Raw genomic sequence first — 19,059 nt, 5'->3', positions numbered from 1 at the left:
AAGCGAATTACATTGATAGATTTTTTACTTTTGGTACGTAATTCAGGACCAGCTATTACTGTTTCATAAAACAAAAAACGTTAAAAGGATATGTGGTTTTGGACAATTTTGTACACTAGTCACTCAGTGAAAAATAAAATGGAAAATCTGCTTTCAAAAACTGGTTTAATTTGTCATTTCCCAGTAGAGGGTTATTTCTTAAGGATATATTAATTTCCAATTAGGCAATGCTTATGACATAACAGCAAATATTTACAAGCGATCTCTCAGATGGCTTGTTTTCCAAGGGGGGGGAACTTGGGATTGAACTGCAGGTTGGTTTGAGCTTCACTAACCTGAAATATTATGAAAATGTGAAGGCAATCAAACCATTTAACAGGACCCCAGATGAATTAAAGATTTACATTATTCTGGCAAAAAATTTATTTTGCTTTTGTCGTTCCTGGGACCCTGTGGGAGGGTAAGGTCCGTAGTGAACCCAATGATGGAGTCGAGAAAGGTAGTGGAACTACCCCACAAAGGGAATTCATTTGGGACAAAAAACATCCAGTACCACAGCAATCCACATCATAGTATACACCCGCCTCCAAAAAATTCAATTATCCATATAAGCAGGTTTATTCAATCCTTGCTGTGCGGCCACTGAAAATCCCAAAAAAACATCCACACCAAATTGTTCTTCATTTTGCACACAGGGGGACTTGGAAAATCTTATACATTTTTGTAGTAGTAAAGAAACCAAAACTAACCCACAATTTCACAGTTTTTGTTCATTCTTCTCAATAATTGCAATACTGGTCGGAAAAAATCGTTGCATACGAAGTGTAGAGGGAGGGGTAGACCAGTACAGCCAATCGAGTTTGCCAACCAAACGATTTGGGAGGTTTTCCGGACAAAGAGTTTCCTCAAACTTTCTTAAAACACATGCCGTTATAGAAAAGTAAAAATCTGAAACCTTTCCTAGGTTGATGTAATAAAAAAAACGGTTGCCGTTTTTAATTTTCATCCTTGGCTGGGGCAAAATTTTTGCACTGTTTTTCCTTCTTTAAAGACATTGTCACTTCGTCAGGACTTCGTTCCACACAGTCTTGGGATAATTTATCCTTTTACCATGATGACATGAAGGCAATACACCGCTGACTGTTGAAACACAGATACCCCCTCACCCCGAACATATTGGTTCACAGAAATCGTTTTTCAATCACTGTTGTTCTGGGCAGGCTTTTCTGGAAGCTTACCCACGAAAAAGTGTAATGTAATTTCTGTGGATTACCATATCAACATAAAAAACATGTTCAACAGTGTTGTTTTTATGGACATTTACTGTATGGAGGCTGTGTTGAAAGTTTTTTTCTGGTTCCGTGAAAAAACTCCACGTTTGTTTAGGGGGGACGCATCGCAAGGCGGTTGAGTTTACATCGGCTTTTTTCAGGAAGCTGCCCTATGGACATGGGAAAAACAAGATAAATTGGCGTGTGGATCAGTTGATTTTTTGTCTTTGGACCCCCAACCCAATTTAGTATAAAATTGTCGTGTGGCTTCGTGAAAAAACGGGGACTTTCTGTGAATAAACTACACGTTTGAATACTTTTAAGGTGCAGGAAAAGGAATAATAAAAATTTTTCTGGGTGATTGCGGGGTTGCTTTCTAACAATTGAAATTCATGACACACATCACATTTTCATAAGCTTTAGGAGTTGGGAGGGAAAATTTTCATTTATTACGGAAAATTGGTTTTCCCACTTTCGGTATCATCCTTTGTAAGGGTTGATAAGGAAATCCCGCCTATTTAATTGTAGTTATATATTTGTAAAAATCAGTTTGTAATGTCAGGAACCCATTTACGAACTTGCTATATTAATGAAGGGTTCAAGGTGTTCCATTCATGTTGTATTTTTAATTAGCAAGGAAATTTAAGTTTGTTACCATTACTTTGAAAAAAAAAAATGTGAAAGCAATGTTCAGTTCTTTTTCACTTGATTTTTTATTGAACGCTAAATTTTTCCACCCATACCTCCCCGCCACCTCAGTTCACTAATTTGGTTAAGGTGAAATTTTATTTGGCCGGTGACGTGATAAAAAAAAAATTACTGATAAAAAAAACACTTTTGGGGTTGTGTGAAGCCTACCAGGGCCTTGGCAGCTTGGACTTGCATGGAACAGGGGGTGGGACAGCGTTTGCTGTTTTCAAAATTTCCTGGACCCAATTGTCACACTCCAGCTTCAGGTTGCAGTTCAAGGGAATGATCCCAGAATACCGGAATAACTAGTTCATAGAACAAGTTGAACAAATCCATGGCCGGCCGTTTTTGGGGGTGTTGCCCCCTCTCCGGATGAGTAGAAAAATTAAGTTTTGATATTTTAAATGGTATTGCCCAGAACAATCATAAATTGTTACGTGAAGCTTTGGAGTTGAGTAGGACATTGGCTGGGTTTTGGGAAAATTTATTCCAATGTTTCAAAAGAGGCTACCACGCTCTATGACTGTGATGCTGTTTCGTAGTCGCTTTCTTCACAAACTGAGTTTTACTTTTGATTCCATACAGAACAACGAATTCAAATAGGGAATTTTGGGAACCTGGCGCTAGATAAAAAACCATCTGATTTCTATTATTGGACGTGGGTCCAGGTCGGTTCCCTTCTGTTTCAGTACTTATTTACTTTGTTCTTTCGGTAAGGAAAAGGGATGGGTGTTCACAGAATATTGGATTACGGTCTAATATTGCCAGGGAGGTGTTTAAAAAAAAATATTACTTTACAAATTTATCTTCATTTGGTTTCATTTCAATTCTAAAAAGAACCATCTATTGTTAAGTAAGGATTTTATTTTCCTGTGGATGGGAATCGGTAAAAAAAATAGGTTTTATAGGGGGTGATTTGGAAAAAAAAAAATAAATATTAAAAAAACAGTTCTTTAAGTGGTATGATGGATTTTTGCATTTTCAACAGTCCAGTTTCCTTCCTCCTTTCGTTGCGGGGCGACACTTTTTGTTGGAACAAGTAAAACTGGTAATTCACCACCAGGGGAGGGATATAGGGGGACTTTGCCAAGTGTTTATCCTGGGACATTGCCACAATTCTTTGCGAAAAGCTTTCAACAATGGATTTTTACAAGAAAAGTAGCAGAGTTCACTTTACAGGAAGGCCATAAACTACTCCCCGTGTCCTTGCATGTTTTGTATAAAGGCCATACAAAAATTTCACTAAACGGGAAATGGGGAAATGGGGTGGTGGGGTGTGAGGTGTGGGGAAAGAGAAAAATGGGGGAGGAAGGGAAAAAAACTTAGGGGAAAAAGAGAAAAAATGTGGGAACATTTAGGGTAAGAGGGGAACATAGTGAGGAGGAGAGGGGAGAAAGGTGGATAGGTAAAAGAGAGGGAATAAGGGGGAGCAGAGGAAAAAAAAACTACTGAAAAAAAACTGGAAAAAAATGTTTTAATGTAAATCTAGGCTGTAAAAATTCTCTAGTGACACAGTTAGGTCAGGAATGGATGGGGGGGGAAACAAAAAATCGAGGGAGTAAGAGGAGGGGAGCGGAGAGGAGGGGAATTTACCAGGGAACACATACCATTGTGAGAAAGTGAGGGGGGGATGTTGGTCGGGAACAAATAAAAAAAAAAAAAAATGGGGGGACTAGGGGGGGTTTGTTTTACTGTTACCTAGTTCATTTTCTTTGTCAAAACGTTAACCCTAATGGATAATCCCATTTTTTATATGGTAAGGGGGGCCCAATTGAAGAAGCCCTGGTGGCTTTGACTATGGGGAAGCATGTTCTATTTCGTAGCTGGGATTGTTTGCCTCCAAAAGGTAAATTGTGAATAGGAGTTTAAACATTTAATGAATGCCAAAGGTTTCCGAAGCCTGGGACCAGGACCCACCCTTCTGGACAGACAAGTACAAAAGGGGGGGGGGGGGGGGGGGGGGACATTCCCTTGACGACTGGGCCATGAGGCACCTTCAAAAAACCTTTCCTCCAAACCAGGGGGGGGGATAGTTTTTCCGTATCTGACGAGGTAAGTGCAGGGCCCTCCCACAGCCTCCAGTCCAATTGACTCGCTAGGTGCCCCCCTTCCTCACCAATAGACCGAGAATTTACTGGAAAAGGCCCTGAAGCTGAACAGAACGCCCGGAAAAATTAGCACCAGAAAGCGGATGGAATCCTGGCTGGACAATCTAACAAGTATAGAGGGGGGCGGACGGTTCTGACAGAAGAAAACAAAGCTGGACACGCACTTGTTCCACGGGTCTATCTTGAGAGTAGCGAGGAGGGTTCCCCGGGATTTCAATGGGATGCTTTCAAGTGTCCCAACATTTACTAAATGGATAGGGAGGACCAACAAACTCCAGTGATATAAAAAAACCACCGTGGAATTCTCTGTCCTTTGCATTACGCACCAGCAAAAGGATATTCGGCTCCGCATCATTACTGGAAAAAAAAAGGACTGGTTTCCAACACAGTTCCAATCCCCTTGAATAGGGCCACTAGTTTTGCGGGGCTTTTCCGCCCGCGGGCAGGGGCAAACGGGTGCGGGAACCCATGGTGGTTTGCCAGTACGCAGATGCATAGAGAAGTTATTTAGACCGTGAAGCAGAAAGATAAAACATGGGAGGCTTTTCAACATGGTCTTTATAGGATTAAGGGCCTTTGGAAACGGGTTGAAATTCGCCCGTGGATCTGTTGGGGGAAGATTCCTCCTACTAAGTTCGGTTGCCCATGTGGGAGCCCCTAAAACCATGCTGATTGCGTTCAATTCCAAGGGATGGTCATTGCGGTCCTGACCTACCCCACCATGTTTTACATTCTCTTCTCTGCACATTTGCTGATTGGGGACCGCCTTCCATGGGGGGGACTCGGTGGGAACCAGGGGGCATATACATTTCAGATTCACCACAGTGGGCAAAAAAAACTTTGTTTCAACTCTGTGGGCGGAACTCCATTTGCAAGGGTTCCAGGGGTATTTGAGGCACTGTTGAAAGAAAAGTTCCCTTTTGCTGTATGGACACTGTTGTTGACCCCCAACACCAACCCATTGAGGACTTGCTGTTTCAATTAATGGGGATTTAGGTTTAGTAAAAACCTTTCCTGCAGGGCACTTTGGGGACTTCACCATCAGCCTCAGCAGTACCCGAATCCATGTACCAAAAACCAGTAAACTAGCTTCACAGAAAAACGCCAGTGCCTTTCCCCATCCACCTGCAAATCAAGGAATTCGAAGTGGGACACAGGATCAAGTTTCCAGTCGGGGACAAAGTTTTGTTACCTGAGGCTGCCACCCCTAAGGCAGGCAACAGGAGCCTTTGATGCAGTAGTTGACGGCTGTTGCAAGGCAGGCCCAAAGGCCAGCTTCGCTATGGAGGGGACTTCAAAAACAAAACGGACTCCACTGCGTGGTCTCAAGACGCAAATCTAAATACAGAAAATATAAAGAGCACATGCAGGCTACGAGCATCAGAGCCATGATTGACAAAGACCCATACCACAGAAGCTTGTTGATGGGCCAGATGGTAAGCCAGGCCTTGTGTTGGGTACTTGCGTGGAAGAAGGACATGCAGATAAACACCCAAAGGTGCAGAATCTCGCAGAGAGAGCCGGTGAATCGGCCTAGCCCGCGTGCATACTATTATGATCCATCATAGCCAAAAGCTCCCGTGAGGGCAGTGGGAGCAATGCTGGACACCCCAGGGGAGTCAGTATAGATACTTCGAGCCTATGACAAGAGCGTCTGCCGATTCCTCGGCCGCCACTGCAACGTAAAATGCAGAATGAGAGCCACTGTTAGACATCCCGATTAGGTGCCCTGCGCTTTAGGTTCTTCGTGCCTGTGCATGTTGTGCCATGTCGTTACCAGTCACTCGCGGTTATGTTGGTGTCGAGAGGGAAGGGAGCATGGTGCGGCAGTGTGCGTGGTAGGATAGTTGCCCTCATATGACACGCTCGGGCGTTGCGACCAGACCTTGCCTGCACGCAACGACGACGCGCACGCGACACTACGCCAGAATGAACAGCTGACATCACCATGTATCACACGCGACATGCGCAGACGCCAAACACGACACCACACGCTGTCGCTATAGAGGCATGAAGACACAACGCTCAAACAAAAACTCACAACAAGTCACTTCACGCCCTCCACATCCATACTGTCGCTAGTGTGGCTGAATCTCGAACGACAGCGCAGCGCGTAGAAATCAGTCGTGCGTTGCATGCTTGTCCAGGCTAAGCAGCAGCTTCCCTTGCAATACAGACATAACGGATCCCCTGGCCCGTGTAGCATGGTGTTGTAGCCCCGGTTAGCAGCAATGCCAGCTACAGGCGTCGCCGTCCTTTCTGTGCGTGTTTTGCAGTTCGCGTTGCTGAGCGACCCTTTAGCGAGACTGAGACTCCACTAGAGAGGCGTTTGCGTCCTGGGGTACTCGCCTTATGTATAGCTCTTCCCGCCTTTGTTCTTGCAGCTTATTTCCGTTCGCGTAGTTCCATGACCCGTATGCGAACTAGAGGACTGCAGGAAGGTGAAGGTTCAGCTTCTGTGTCGGCTTATTCGAGATCGATCATGATCAGCTTGTTCTCCTGTGTTCGCTGCTAAGAGTTCGGATTTCCGAGTCACGTTGTGTGTGTGTCTCACCGTCCCTTCCACCACTACAGTTCACGTAGGTTCGCTCTGTCGCAAACGCCAGGCCTGCAATTCTGGCGGTTGGGTTGGGGTGAGCGTCACAGCATGGTGACTTACAGCTGATCAAAATCATAGCAACCAGCTTGTCGTAGCCACTTCGGCGTCTGTACTCTGTGTAGGTCATCTGCATAGCAGTTCAAGATCTCTGTGCTCATGCGACATATCGTCTGGATGAGTTGCAAGTGTACATGCGACTCAAGTGCATGCTACTGATAGGTGTGAGCAGGGAGGCCTATCTTGATGAGCACCCCTGTGTGCATGCATCTCAAGGCCTACTTCTGCTAGGTGTGCGCACGATGCGCTCCTAAGGCTCGACAGTCTATCATAGGTATGGGATGCACTCGCAAAGCCTGAACTGGATTTTCGGTGTGCGCGGTTGTATATTGTCTCGGTTGTAAGGGATCTTGGCAGTCAGATAGTGGTGAAGCGTGTCCAGAAAGGTGTCTGGCTGCAGGGGATCGCGATGCAGAGTGTACGAAGGTAAAAATCCTATGTCCATTGAATGTAGCGTTGCGCATGGTGCTGCGCCTGCTATGAGTTCGATGGGCTGAATGCAGAGGACGCCTCCTTTGTGACACTGAAACTTGGTTATCAAGGAACCATCACTGGTTTTTACGCCAGAATTTTAAAACGTAATCAACACAATGGAAAACATGAGAACTGTTTGATAACAAAACTTTAATCACATGATATCATATTGTAAATTGAATGTTTCTCATTTTGTGAAATTTCCCCACATTCAACCACCCCCACCCCCACACCCCTTCGCTTCCCCCATACGCATTTCATTAGTATCGACCGTGCAAAAACTTGAAAACAGGATTTCGGCGTGGCCCATGGCCATGTGTGTGTTGTGTATGTGTTGTGTGGTGTGCTAAACATAAAGAAAGGTCCCATCAGCAAAAAGAGGAAAACTCTTTCAAACCAGTGCCTTCAAATTACCCTGGGACCTCGGCATGGAGTCGCCACAAGGTGGAAAAAAAAAGTTGGCCATTTGTTTGTGGGTAAGCCTGAAATGTTGATTTTGACCTGGTCGCTACCGTAAGTTCTGGGCAGGGGGCGTTGTCCAGTCCAATCCTGGGCATGGACCAGAGAGAAGGTGATTGGAGAAACAGTTGTGGGTGAGTCAGGGGACGCATTGCCATCGTTGTGGGAATGTAGGACGCAATTCAGCTGGCGAGTGAGGGGCTCTGAGATCTGGGCAGGACGCTACGAAACTTTAGAGGGGATCTTTCCACTGGGTACCACGGAGACTTCACCGTGTCAGAAAAGGGCCTTAGTTTCTAATCAATGAAAACCATGTGAAATGCTCCTATGAATTTCTTTCCTCACGGCACTTTTCGATTGCATCTGCGGCGACGGATAGCTGCACTATAAAAAAACACCATGTTCGACACCGTTTCCTCTTGCCATGAGCGGTGGCAAGCCGCAGCACTGTGCTTAAGGGGGATGACTGTGTTGGAACCAGGTTTTGGTTCTGTATGATGGCGGGGGCGAATATGACTTGTGGAGCGATGCAAAAGGACGTAGGAGATTCCAACGGTGGTTTTCACAGGGGGAATGGAGGTTTTTATGTCTCCTTCACATAGTACAGAATAAAAATTGTGGGGGGGACACTTGGAAAAGATCCCGTGAAAAAATTTCCGGGGGGACCTCATTCTCTCTTCTCAGAGATAGGGGACTGGAGAAAAAACCAGGGGACGGGTCTGCTTGTCGTTTCGAAGGAATCGGTGCCTCTATACTTGTAGATGTTTCAGCTGGATTTCCATCCGTTCTGGTGCTTTTTTCGGGGCGTTGGTTTCAGGCTTTCAGGTGGCCTGTCCAAGTTCTCGGTCTTGGTTGGGGAACAGGGGCAGATAGGGGCGGTGTAATTGACTGGTCAGCTGTGGGAGGGCTGCCAATTAACCTCGGTCAGATTAGCGGGGGGAGGACGAGGGTCCTCTGTTGAAGGGTAGAGATGTGTTTGAAGTTCCCTTCTTGCCCCTGGGGTCAAGGAATGTCCTTTTTGCCGTTGAGTCTGTTTCAGGAGGGTGCGGTCTGGTTCCAAAAGGGATAGGACCTTGCAGGGTTCATAATGTAAAAAAAAATCTATTTCACCATTTGTATTACCTTTTTTGGGGGCAATAACAAACATTCAGCTTCGAAAAATAGACTATGCTTCATATCCAAAAGGGGTACCACCAGGGGGGCTTCCATTGGCCTAATTGTAAAAAATGGAATTTTCATCTTAGGTGGGTAAATAAAAAGTTGGAAAGCAGAAAAATGTTCTGGGACCAGTAAAAAAACCAACCCCCCCCCACTAGTCCCATTTTTGTCCATGCGGACATCAGGTCTCCAATTCTCACCAAAATGTTAATGTTGTCTGTCTTTCTCTTCTCTCTCTCTTTCTCCTCAATTTTTTTTTTCTTTTCCCTCTTGGGACCTTTTTTACTGTGTTCACTAGAGATTGGAGACAGCTAAAATTAAATTAAACCATTTTTTCAGTATTCAGTGTTTTTTTCAGATCTTGTCTACCATTCCCTTCTTCTTTCTAAATTCGCACCTTTCTCCTATCTCACTCTCACTTATGGTCTCTGATTTTTTAATGGGTTCACATTTTTCTCTTTTTCTATGCTTGTTCTTTCTCCATTTGCCTGCCCCTTCCCACCCCATCTTAACCCACCCCACACCCCATTCATTTCCGTTGTGGAAAATTGTATGGCGCCTTACAAATTGGTGGACATGCAAGACACGGGAGTGAAGGGTTGATATGGCATCTGGTAGTGGGATCTGCTACTTTCTGATAAGAAAATCCGAGATTTGAGAATGGTGTTATCGAGACTTTTATGCACTCCTAGGGACCGTTTTCGATGAGACGTATTGTCTCGCTCAAGCATCAAGATTTGTAGTGACACTGGCTTGCTCAAAGTCTGTGAGATCCTGTACCTGAGTTGTTGATTGATACCTGTTACTGGAGCAAGCAGAGGAGAGAGACGACAGAAGAAGAAAGACTGGGGGGGGGGGCCGAAGGAGAGGAGGAGAGAGAGAGTTAAAGTTCTGTCTATTATATAACTCCTTTATTTACTTTCTCACTCCACACCACGACCCAATGCACACCGATTCTATGTCTCCTCGGGGCCTTTTTTCTGTTCTCTTCTGTATTGACGCAGGGTTGTTGGGAGGAACGAGGGGAAAGGGGATTGGGGGCAAACATGCTCCTTCTTTTGCCGTTGCAAAAGACCACTGTTGGTCTCTGCAAAGTCCACCGGCCGGCCTGTTTCCTGGCCTGTTGAGTGGCCATTCGAACCACCCGTTTGAAGCTGAGTATCTTAGGTGGGGATAAAAACAAATTAAACCCAAAAATTCAAAAAAAACCAAAACAACAAAAAACCCGTCACAAACACGCACGCGCGCGTGCGGGCGTACACACCACACACACACAAACACACACACCATAATTATATATTATAATATGTATATATAATATATACATTAATATATATATATTTATACTTATATTATATACATGCAACAATCACACACAAACCACACACCTGCGCGAACAACATTCCAACAACACAACTATGTCCACTTGTGGTCTCTTGCAAAAAGTCCAGGACCGGGCCTCGTTTCCTGGCCTGCTTGATTGGCTTTCGAACCTCCCCGACTTGAAGCTGCGTATTGGGCCGGGGATAAAATACAAAACAAAAATCAAACAAACAATAAAACAAACCGTCACAATCACGAAAACCACGCACGCCGGTATGGTGTAGTTTCACATTGATACAAGTATCACACACACACACCACACACATACACACACACACACACACACACAATATATCACTCTCCATGCACACTCACACACAAAACTCATCTCTCACCACACCCTGCGCGAACACATACACACCATACACAACCACACTCATACTCACGAACACAGACACACGGACAGGTACACTCGGGAAAGCCACACGACAGAACACACAGACAGTACACATCACCCACAAGCAGAATTCAAGAATATTCAATTCCTTTGACCCGTTTTCGTTTTGTGGTTTACTGTGGACAAGTAAAAGTACACAACAATTGGTACTATACACCCAAAAACTGAAATCAATTAACAAAAGAAAACAACCGACGATCAACTTGTGATAACAACAGAAAAAAAGCGGTTCATATATCATCATTGTTAATCTTTCCTTTTTTTGAGAATTTCCACCCTTTCAAACACATGCTCCTTCCTGCTCAATGCAAACAAATTTGCAAATAAACTAAAAACTGACTTTATGGATATTTCATAATATGTTCTTGGATTGTACGCAGTGCGAACGTTTATGAATATTTCTGGCACCCCAAAACATGACAAATGAAACTTGGTCCACCAAGCACACCTTTCGCAGTAAGACAAATACGCAATTCACGTAGAATATTTTGTGAGTTACGTCTAAAAGGGTAATTTGTGACTACTAACCTGAACTGCTTTAAATGATGAGATGTAACAATGGGGTGATTGGAAATATCTTCTCTCTTCAAAACATGATTTAAAATTTTTTCTATGAAATAGGTTTTAATACATTTTCCAAACATTCCGCATTTTCGAATTTTAATTTTTTTGCAATTCCTGCTTGACTTGAAACAAAATTATTTTTTTTAAAAAAAATGCTGGAATCCCGACAGTTCAAATACAGTTTCTGTTAAAATATTTTTTAAATTTTCAACAATGCGATGAAAAAATCCCTTCTTTATATAGCTCAAAAAAAATCCCCGATGATTTGCAAGAATATTTCTGTGTTTAGATATATCTATCAGTCCAAAACCTGATCATTCTTGTCTTCACTAGCACCGACAGGATAATTTTTTTCCCCCCCCATAAACATTGAGTCATGTATTTCTGTTCTTCGGAATAAATTTTTTTAAAACTTTATTGCAACTTTTTCAAAATATCTACTTTTCATACCCCTAAATTTCACCCCAAAACAAAAAGGTTTTTTCCCATGTTTTAAACAGTTCCAAACACACACACACAAACCCACACACACACAACACACACCCCAAACACCACCACCCCAAACCCACGCAACACACACACACTGAAAAAGCATTTGTTTCTGATCTGACCTTTTTAACTGAAACAAGTAAAACTTTATTGCACCCTTTTATTCATATCAGATAAGGCAAGTTTTAAAACCCAAAAGAACGAATGGACAAGGAAAAGAAAGAAAACAGAAAGAATAAAAGAAAACACCCCCAAAACCCCCAAAAACACAAGTAGCAGTCGTAATCTTGCAGAAGTAGCTGAGCTGTATATCATGTATCATTACGCAGGAATAGATAGTGTAGAAGTAGCATTAACAGCAGTAGTAGCAGAAACAGCTGAAGTAGTAGAAGTACAAGCGTGGCAGTATAGCAGTATTTGCAGCAGTAACAGCAGGACATTTGCAGCAGCAGAGTAGTCATAGTAGAAGTATTTTGGGGGCAGTTTTGTTAAAATAGACGTCGTCGTCTCTTTCTAGCCAGCAGCAGCAGCCGTAGTAGTAGTTAGAGTAGCGGCAGCAACAGCAGCAGTAGTAGTAGTGGTAGAGTAGTAAAACGCAGCAACGCACGTAATAGTGCAGTAGCAGCAGTAGTATAGCGTAGTAGCCAGCAGCAGAGCTGTAGAGTAGCAGCAGCAGTTGTATAGTAGCACAGCACATAGTATAGCAGTAGTAGAGCGCAGTTGTAGTATAACAGCACAGCGTAGTAGTAGCAGTATTTTCAGCAGCAGCCCCGCAGTAGAATAGTTTTTGTAGCCTTGTGTGGATTTGACCCCCCATCTACACCTGGTTTTTTGTGGGTGTGTGATAGCCGGAAACTTGCAAGGGGTCTTGAACACAGGCCATTCTCCCCTTTAAATCAAGGGGCTTACAGAACAGGGAAGTCCCATGGGAAAAAACAGCTGCTTTTGCATTTTGAGGGTATGAAGGATTTCAAAAGGGAAAAAAAAACACAGCAGTAACAATTTGACCTGAAAAATGCTACAATAAAAACCCGTTTGCGCACCCCTTGGGGCTGCTACTAAGGGGATGGGGTAATTTGCACTGACAAGACGGGGTAGCACACGCTTCAGGAAAAAAACCGTGTTACGCCTCGGGGATTGGATGTCTGACCTTCTAAAATCCCGGGATGCACAAGGGTTTCTTCTCTCCTGTCCCTTACAATGTCTACCGAAGGTCCTTTCAGATTTAAAAACAAGGAATAGCTCGGGTGCTTTCCCCCTTTCGGTGATGGCCCGGTCTTCAAAACTTCGAAAGATGCTCAGGGAAAAAAACTAAAGCCGTCCAGAAACAATAAAAATATTGCTCAATGTGCAAAGACACAGGACTTCATCAACCAGCGAAAGCGCAAAACGTTGCTGTGCACCCTCAACAAAGAACCGCGAGCAAATCCCCACCTTTGGTCATTCGATGGGGTTAGATCGAGAAAACTGAATGTCACGCTACCTGGGAAAAACTTCGAAGGATGCCGAATTCGAAAAATACGGAAAATACTGTTTCTCAAATGCAAAAAGGGCCTTTTAGTCTTAAAGGGAAAGGCAACCAAGGTATTGAACAAGCCACCTCTTCCTGCTATACCAATCACTCGTCCTCAGTGTGATCGACTACGGACTTGGGCTAACAACACGTCTCAAAGCAACCTCCTAAAATTAGAAAGAGTTCAAATGAAGCTATGAGGCTGGTCCTTGGAACAACAAAAGACACGCCCACAGAAACCATGCGATACTGCTTGACCTTCCTTCAGTGCAGGCCAGAAACAATTTTAGAACAGGTCAAGACCTACTTCAAAAGCACTAGAAACCCTCAAAACCCACTGCATGACGCAGTCAAAGAACCAAAAGGCAGTCGTCTAGGACGACGAAGATCATGGATGGGGCAAGCAGAAGACACAATCAGCTAGTATGCCGACTACAAGACCTGAAAGAAACAAAGAATGAGAGAAAACCCGAAAACCTCACCATCTATTCAACACAGCCATTTTTACCCACTCTAGGAAAACATTGTCGGGAATGGCCAGAGGGCCAAAACTGATGCGGAAGTGAAGGACTCATAGAAGAAACAGTAAAGAAGAGGACATCATCATATACACAGATGGCTCAGTCACCAAAGACCAATCCGGTGGGGATTCACTGCGAAAAAAAAATGGGAAAAACAGTTAGGGAAGAGAATGCTGCCTACAAAGTCACAACCTCCAGCCTAACGATTTGGGAAATTGAAGCTGTGACACGTGCCCTCCAGTGGCTATCGTCCATCCATTACGCCCGGAAACCAACATGCCATGATTCTAACCGATTCAATGTAACCTCATACAGAAATTGAAAACGGAATGGGAAGCCCAGAGTGGCATAAGGCAAAAGCACAACTTTCAGATTAAAAAACTCACATGGTCATACTGCCGGGACATGCAGGAGTTAAGGGAAATGAGCGAGCTGACAGACTTGCTGGGAACGCAACACCAACGAGCGGCCTACATCTAGGAAAATCGGAAATCCTCAGAAAAGTCAAAGAATATCAAAAAGAACAGGTACAAGGCCATCACACCATCGATCGCCTCAAAGAAATAAAAGCAGAGAGAGGGAGCGGCCGTAAGTCTAACATGAAAGGTAGAGCACGATGCTTTGCAAATCAAACAAATATCGGCATCATTTCCAAACCAACATTGCGCAAATTTCTTCAAAAAAGAGTCTCTGTGGTCTTTTCCAAATACAAAAAGACTGAGCAACACACTAGACGCCACGTTCTTGGCATCAGAGATCTTTTCCCATCCCTCTTGTGGCCAATCAGTGGCAGCCTCTGTGCGTGTGTGTATGTGTGTGTTTGTGTGTATGTGTGGGTCTGTGTTTTTGAGTGCGTTTGTGCATGCGTGAGAGTGTAAGTGTAAACAAGTGTCAGGAGAGTGTGTGTGTGTGTGTGAGGGCAAGTGGGGGTGCAGGGAGGAGGTGGGGTAGAGGATGAGGTATGTGAGTGTATGCACGCCTACACTTTGGGAGCAACAGGATATTGGAACGTATATTTATATATATCTTTGTATATATGTGTGTGGGGTTGGGGGTGGGAGATATGGGGCGTGTGTGTGTGTTTCTTGTACAAGTAAGCGTTCATCTGTGTGTGTGTGTGTGTGTGGGGTGTGCGGTGTTTGTGTGTGTGTGTGTGTGTGTTGTGTGTGTGTGTGCCGTGGAAGCTGCGATACATAGACTAGAAATGAGTGTGTGGAGGAGGGGGGTAGAGGAGGTGCAGGGTAATGTGTGTGTGTGTGTGTGTGTGTGTGTGTGTGTGTGTGTGTGTGTGTGTGTGTGTTGGAACTCATGTACGTTTTATAGTATTGACTGTGCTTTCATATCTGTGAAATCTCGTGTTTGGTGCTATTTGTTTTGCATGTGTGGGTGTATGTGTGATTTTGTGTCTTCATGTTTTACATTTATTTGCTTATTTATCATCATTGTTGTCTTATTTATTTATTTACTTATTTATTATTATTATTATTATTATTATTTTATTATTATTTTCATTACTACTACATTTTTTTATATCATAATTATTATTTATTTATTTATGTAAGCTTATCTATAATTTATTCACTTTTTTTTCTCAAGGCCTGACTAAGCGCGTTGGGTTACGCTGCTGGTCAGGCATCTGCTTGGCAGATGTGGCGTAGCGTATATGGATTTGTCCGAACGCAGTGACGCCTCCCTTGAGCTACTGAAACTGATCTGTGGCTGTCACGTGACCATCCGGGGACTGGCGTGATTGAAACCAGAGACACGACAGCAGAATGTTCAGGGCGTGAAAAATGGACTACCGTTGAGTTGATGTGTCACCTGATAGTTTCCTCGCGGATTTTATCCAAATAAAGAAGAAGAAGATAATGATGATGATGATTTAATCGGCGATACTGTAGATGACGGCAAGAAGAAGAACTTGAAGGGGGGAGGAGGAGAAGAAGGAGGAGGAGGAGGTGGAAGAAGAAGAAGAAGGTGGTGATGATGATGTAATCGACGATCCCGTGGATGACGGTAAGAAGAAGAACAACAACAACAACAAAAACCACCAACACCAACACCAACCGTTACTCCCACCACCCCCTCCACAAACCCGCTCACTTCCAGTGAGAGCTGCGGAAAGCCGACAAGCAAAGGGAAGGTAGGTAAGCGTGGCATTGACGAAGGCCCGTAAAGGGGAGAAAGGCGATCAGAGTTGCCCCTACTGCCAACACAATGGCCACCGCGTCTTGTGCCCCTCTCGCCCCAGATCCAAAAATTTGCGCTCTGTCTCTGCACAAACCACAAGGACAGTGTGCACGATACTGAACTCACCGCAGACAGCAGACAGACACACCAAAACAGACACACGATAAAAAGATAAATTTTGAAAAACACAGTTACATAGACAAACAAATAACTAAACAAATAAATGATGAATAAATAGATGAATAAACATTTGCTTTCCCATAAGTAATGTGTAAGTTGTAGCGAATACAGATCAGTTTGCGCGTTTTGTCATCTCCTTGAACCTCAATGAAACCGAAATGGCAGACAGACTGACGTCGGTATCTTACCACCACACCAACACACACACCCACACACACACACACTGAATGCAAGAGAGAAACTTGTTTAGAAAGTGATTTTTTTTAAATCACAATCTCATTGAGAAACTCCATGTTCTTCACGCTTTAACGCTTCCACACACCCCACACACACAGTAGTATAAGAGATGGGGGTTCTATATACAATTTTTTTTGGGCGTATTACTTTTTTTAAGCCCTAAGCTAAAAAAAAAATTAGTCAAACCTGTGTATTTTGGAGTAATATACCCTCAAGCATAAAAAAAAAAATATATTTAAAAAATTATATGTGTATGGAACCAAATCACAAGATAAAAAAAAATAGATGGTTGGATTTTTGGAGGGGGAGCAAAACGCATGGGGTTCTATAAAAACCCGCCCCCAGCCCCAAACCGGAAATACCCCCTACTAAAAAAAAATCATTTAAAACCTTTAAACCATTATGTTTGGGAGGGGAAAGGGCGCCCCGTTCCCCTGTGTGTGTCTGGAAGCGACCCACGGGTTGTGTGGAGGGGAAGTGGTCCCGACAGCCTGCCCCCGGTATCTTCCCCCCCGCGGAAATTGTGATCCCCCTATTAGAGAAAAGATTATATTGTTATTAGAAAAAAAAATGCCTTTTTTTCCCCCGCTAACTTTTGATACCCCCAGTTAAAAAAAATAAGTATGCTCGGCTTCGGGGGCTCTTTTGTAAGTCAATTAATTCATAAAAAAAGAATTCCTTCCTACTTTTTAAATGCAACCTTTATGTACGACAAGTTTTAAAAGTTGTAAATTAAGCATAAAAAAGAAAGCCCCCCCAGGGAGAAAAAGATGACCCATACCCGTTTGGGGAGAAAAAATTAAAGCACTTGGGGGTTTTTAATTTCTGATGATATATGACGATGTGAAATTGCCCCTTTTGAAACTTTTTCAAGATATATTCCACCCTTTGGGGGAAAAAAATTTTGGATTCAAGTTTGTAAACTTGTAAAAAAAACCATTAGAGAAAAAAATATAATAGTTATATGAAGAAAAAGGTGCAACTATTCTAAAAATATCCGTGATCCCCTTTTCAGAAAAAGATTCCAATCTAATCTATGAAATAAAACTGAGTTGTTAAAAACGGGGGTTTGATGCTTTGGGGGGGGAGACCAAGCTACCTTAAGATATGCCAAAGAAAAAATCGTGGTTTTAGTAGAAAAAAAAAGATAATTTAAATTAAAAATATATAAACTCACAAAAGCGTCCACGGGGGTTTGGATTTATTAAAAATTATAAACTTGCGCTCCCCAAATGAAATAGACCGCTTTCTTTATATGAGAAAAGGGGACACTTTTAACCAAAGCTTTTTCCCACTACCAAAAAAAATATTTTTTTAAAACGGTGGAGTTTGGCAAATTAAAAATATGATACTCTTAGCTTTTTTTCGATCAAACCCAAAGTTTTTGATTTTGAGATCAAAATTTTGAAAAAAATAAAAAAATTTTGTTAAAAAAAAAATTTTTAAAAAAGAAGGTTCGGGAGGTTCATAAAAAATTTTTAGTTTATGGTGAATAGATTTCAAAAACCTCCAGGACCCTTTTAGAACACCCAGTTAAAAAAAAAAGACTTAAAATTTTTAAAAAAAAATGAAAATGAAAAAGACATTTTTTACTGCCACAATTTCCCCGCAAAGGAATTCAATTTAACTTATCCTATCCTTCTAAATGGTTTTAATTTTTAAAATTTTGACTTTCCAAACCAAAAAAACAATTACAAGGATTTGAGACTCAAAATAATATTGCTATTATGTATACATTTAAAAAATAAAACATTGAACGGCAAAATTCAAAACAACCCCCCAAACAGGGAGGATTAAACTTTTATTATGAAAAAAAAAAGGGGACAACTTTATACAAAAATTTGAATTTAACAGACTCGGGTTTTACAAAAAAAAACCCAAAGCACCAGTACTTTTTGGTAGCTTGACAGGTCAACATCTAAAATTTTTTAAAAAACCTATTAAGCGATGCGCGCAATAAACCCAAGAAACTTTTCCCGGGTTTGAGTCCTCAAGAAAAAAAAAATGATAAATTTTTCCCAATTTTAAAAAAAAAATCAATTTATTTGATATAGCGTTTTGACGATTGAAAAGAAATAAGACTTCCCCGATTCGAAAAAGACCAAAAAGAAACAACACATCATCTCTCTAACGGTTTGTGATTTTAGGTCTGATGGAAGGGCGTAAAAACCGAACTTTTTCGGGGTAAACTCTCTTTTTCTGAAAATTTCGAAAATAATTTCATACGTAAGGGAAAAAAAAACCATTCCAATAAGATGACCAAAAAAGATAACAAATCTTTTGAAAACGAACGATTTTTTATATTAGAGGAACTCCCCGCAAATGAAAAGTAAGAGACATACCTACACGGGGAACTTAGAGGTGCCGCCATCAGGGTTAATCAAATTGAAAAAAACCCACAATTTGTGTTGTCGATTTATTTCAAAAACCTCAAAGGTTACACTCTCACCGCTTTGGGCTCGCGAACAAATTTGGGGGTAAAATTACTTAAAGCAAAAAAAAAGGGAAGTAATCCCATTCAGGGGGGAAGGTTGAAGTTTTTAGTAGTTTCGCTTCTTGGTTCGAGTTCGACCAGCTTGCAAAGAACCCTTCCCGATGATAAAATTTTTAACGCGAAAACGTTTCACGTAAAGGGGGAGTTCAAGCCGTTACAAAAAGGGGTTTTTTTCCTACGAATATATTACGAGGGGTAAATAAAAATACAAAACTACCAAAAAAATCATTTCTTTAAATTTAACAACACGGATATATCAGAAAGTGACCCCAAGC

The sequence above is a fragment of the Babylonia areolata genome, chromosome 29 (genome assembly GCF_041734735.1).
Source record: "Babylonia areolata isolate BAREFJ2019XMU chromosome 29, ASM4173473v1, whole genome shotgun sequence".
Taxonomy (NCBI): Eukaryota; Metazoa; Mollusca; class Gastropoda; order Neogastropoda; family Buccinidae; genus Babylonia; species Babylonia areolata.
The sequence above is the reverse complement of the archived record's forward strand: the minus strand, read 5'-3'. Positions refer to the sequence as shown.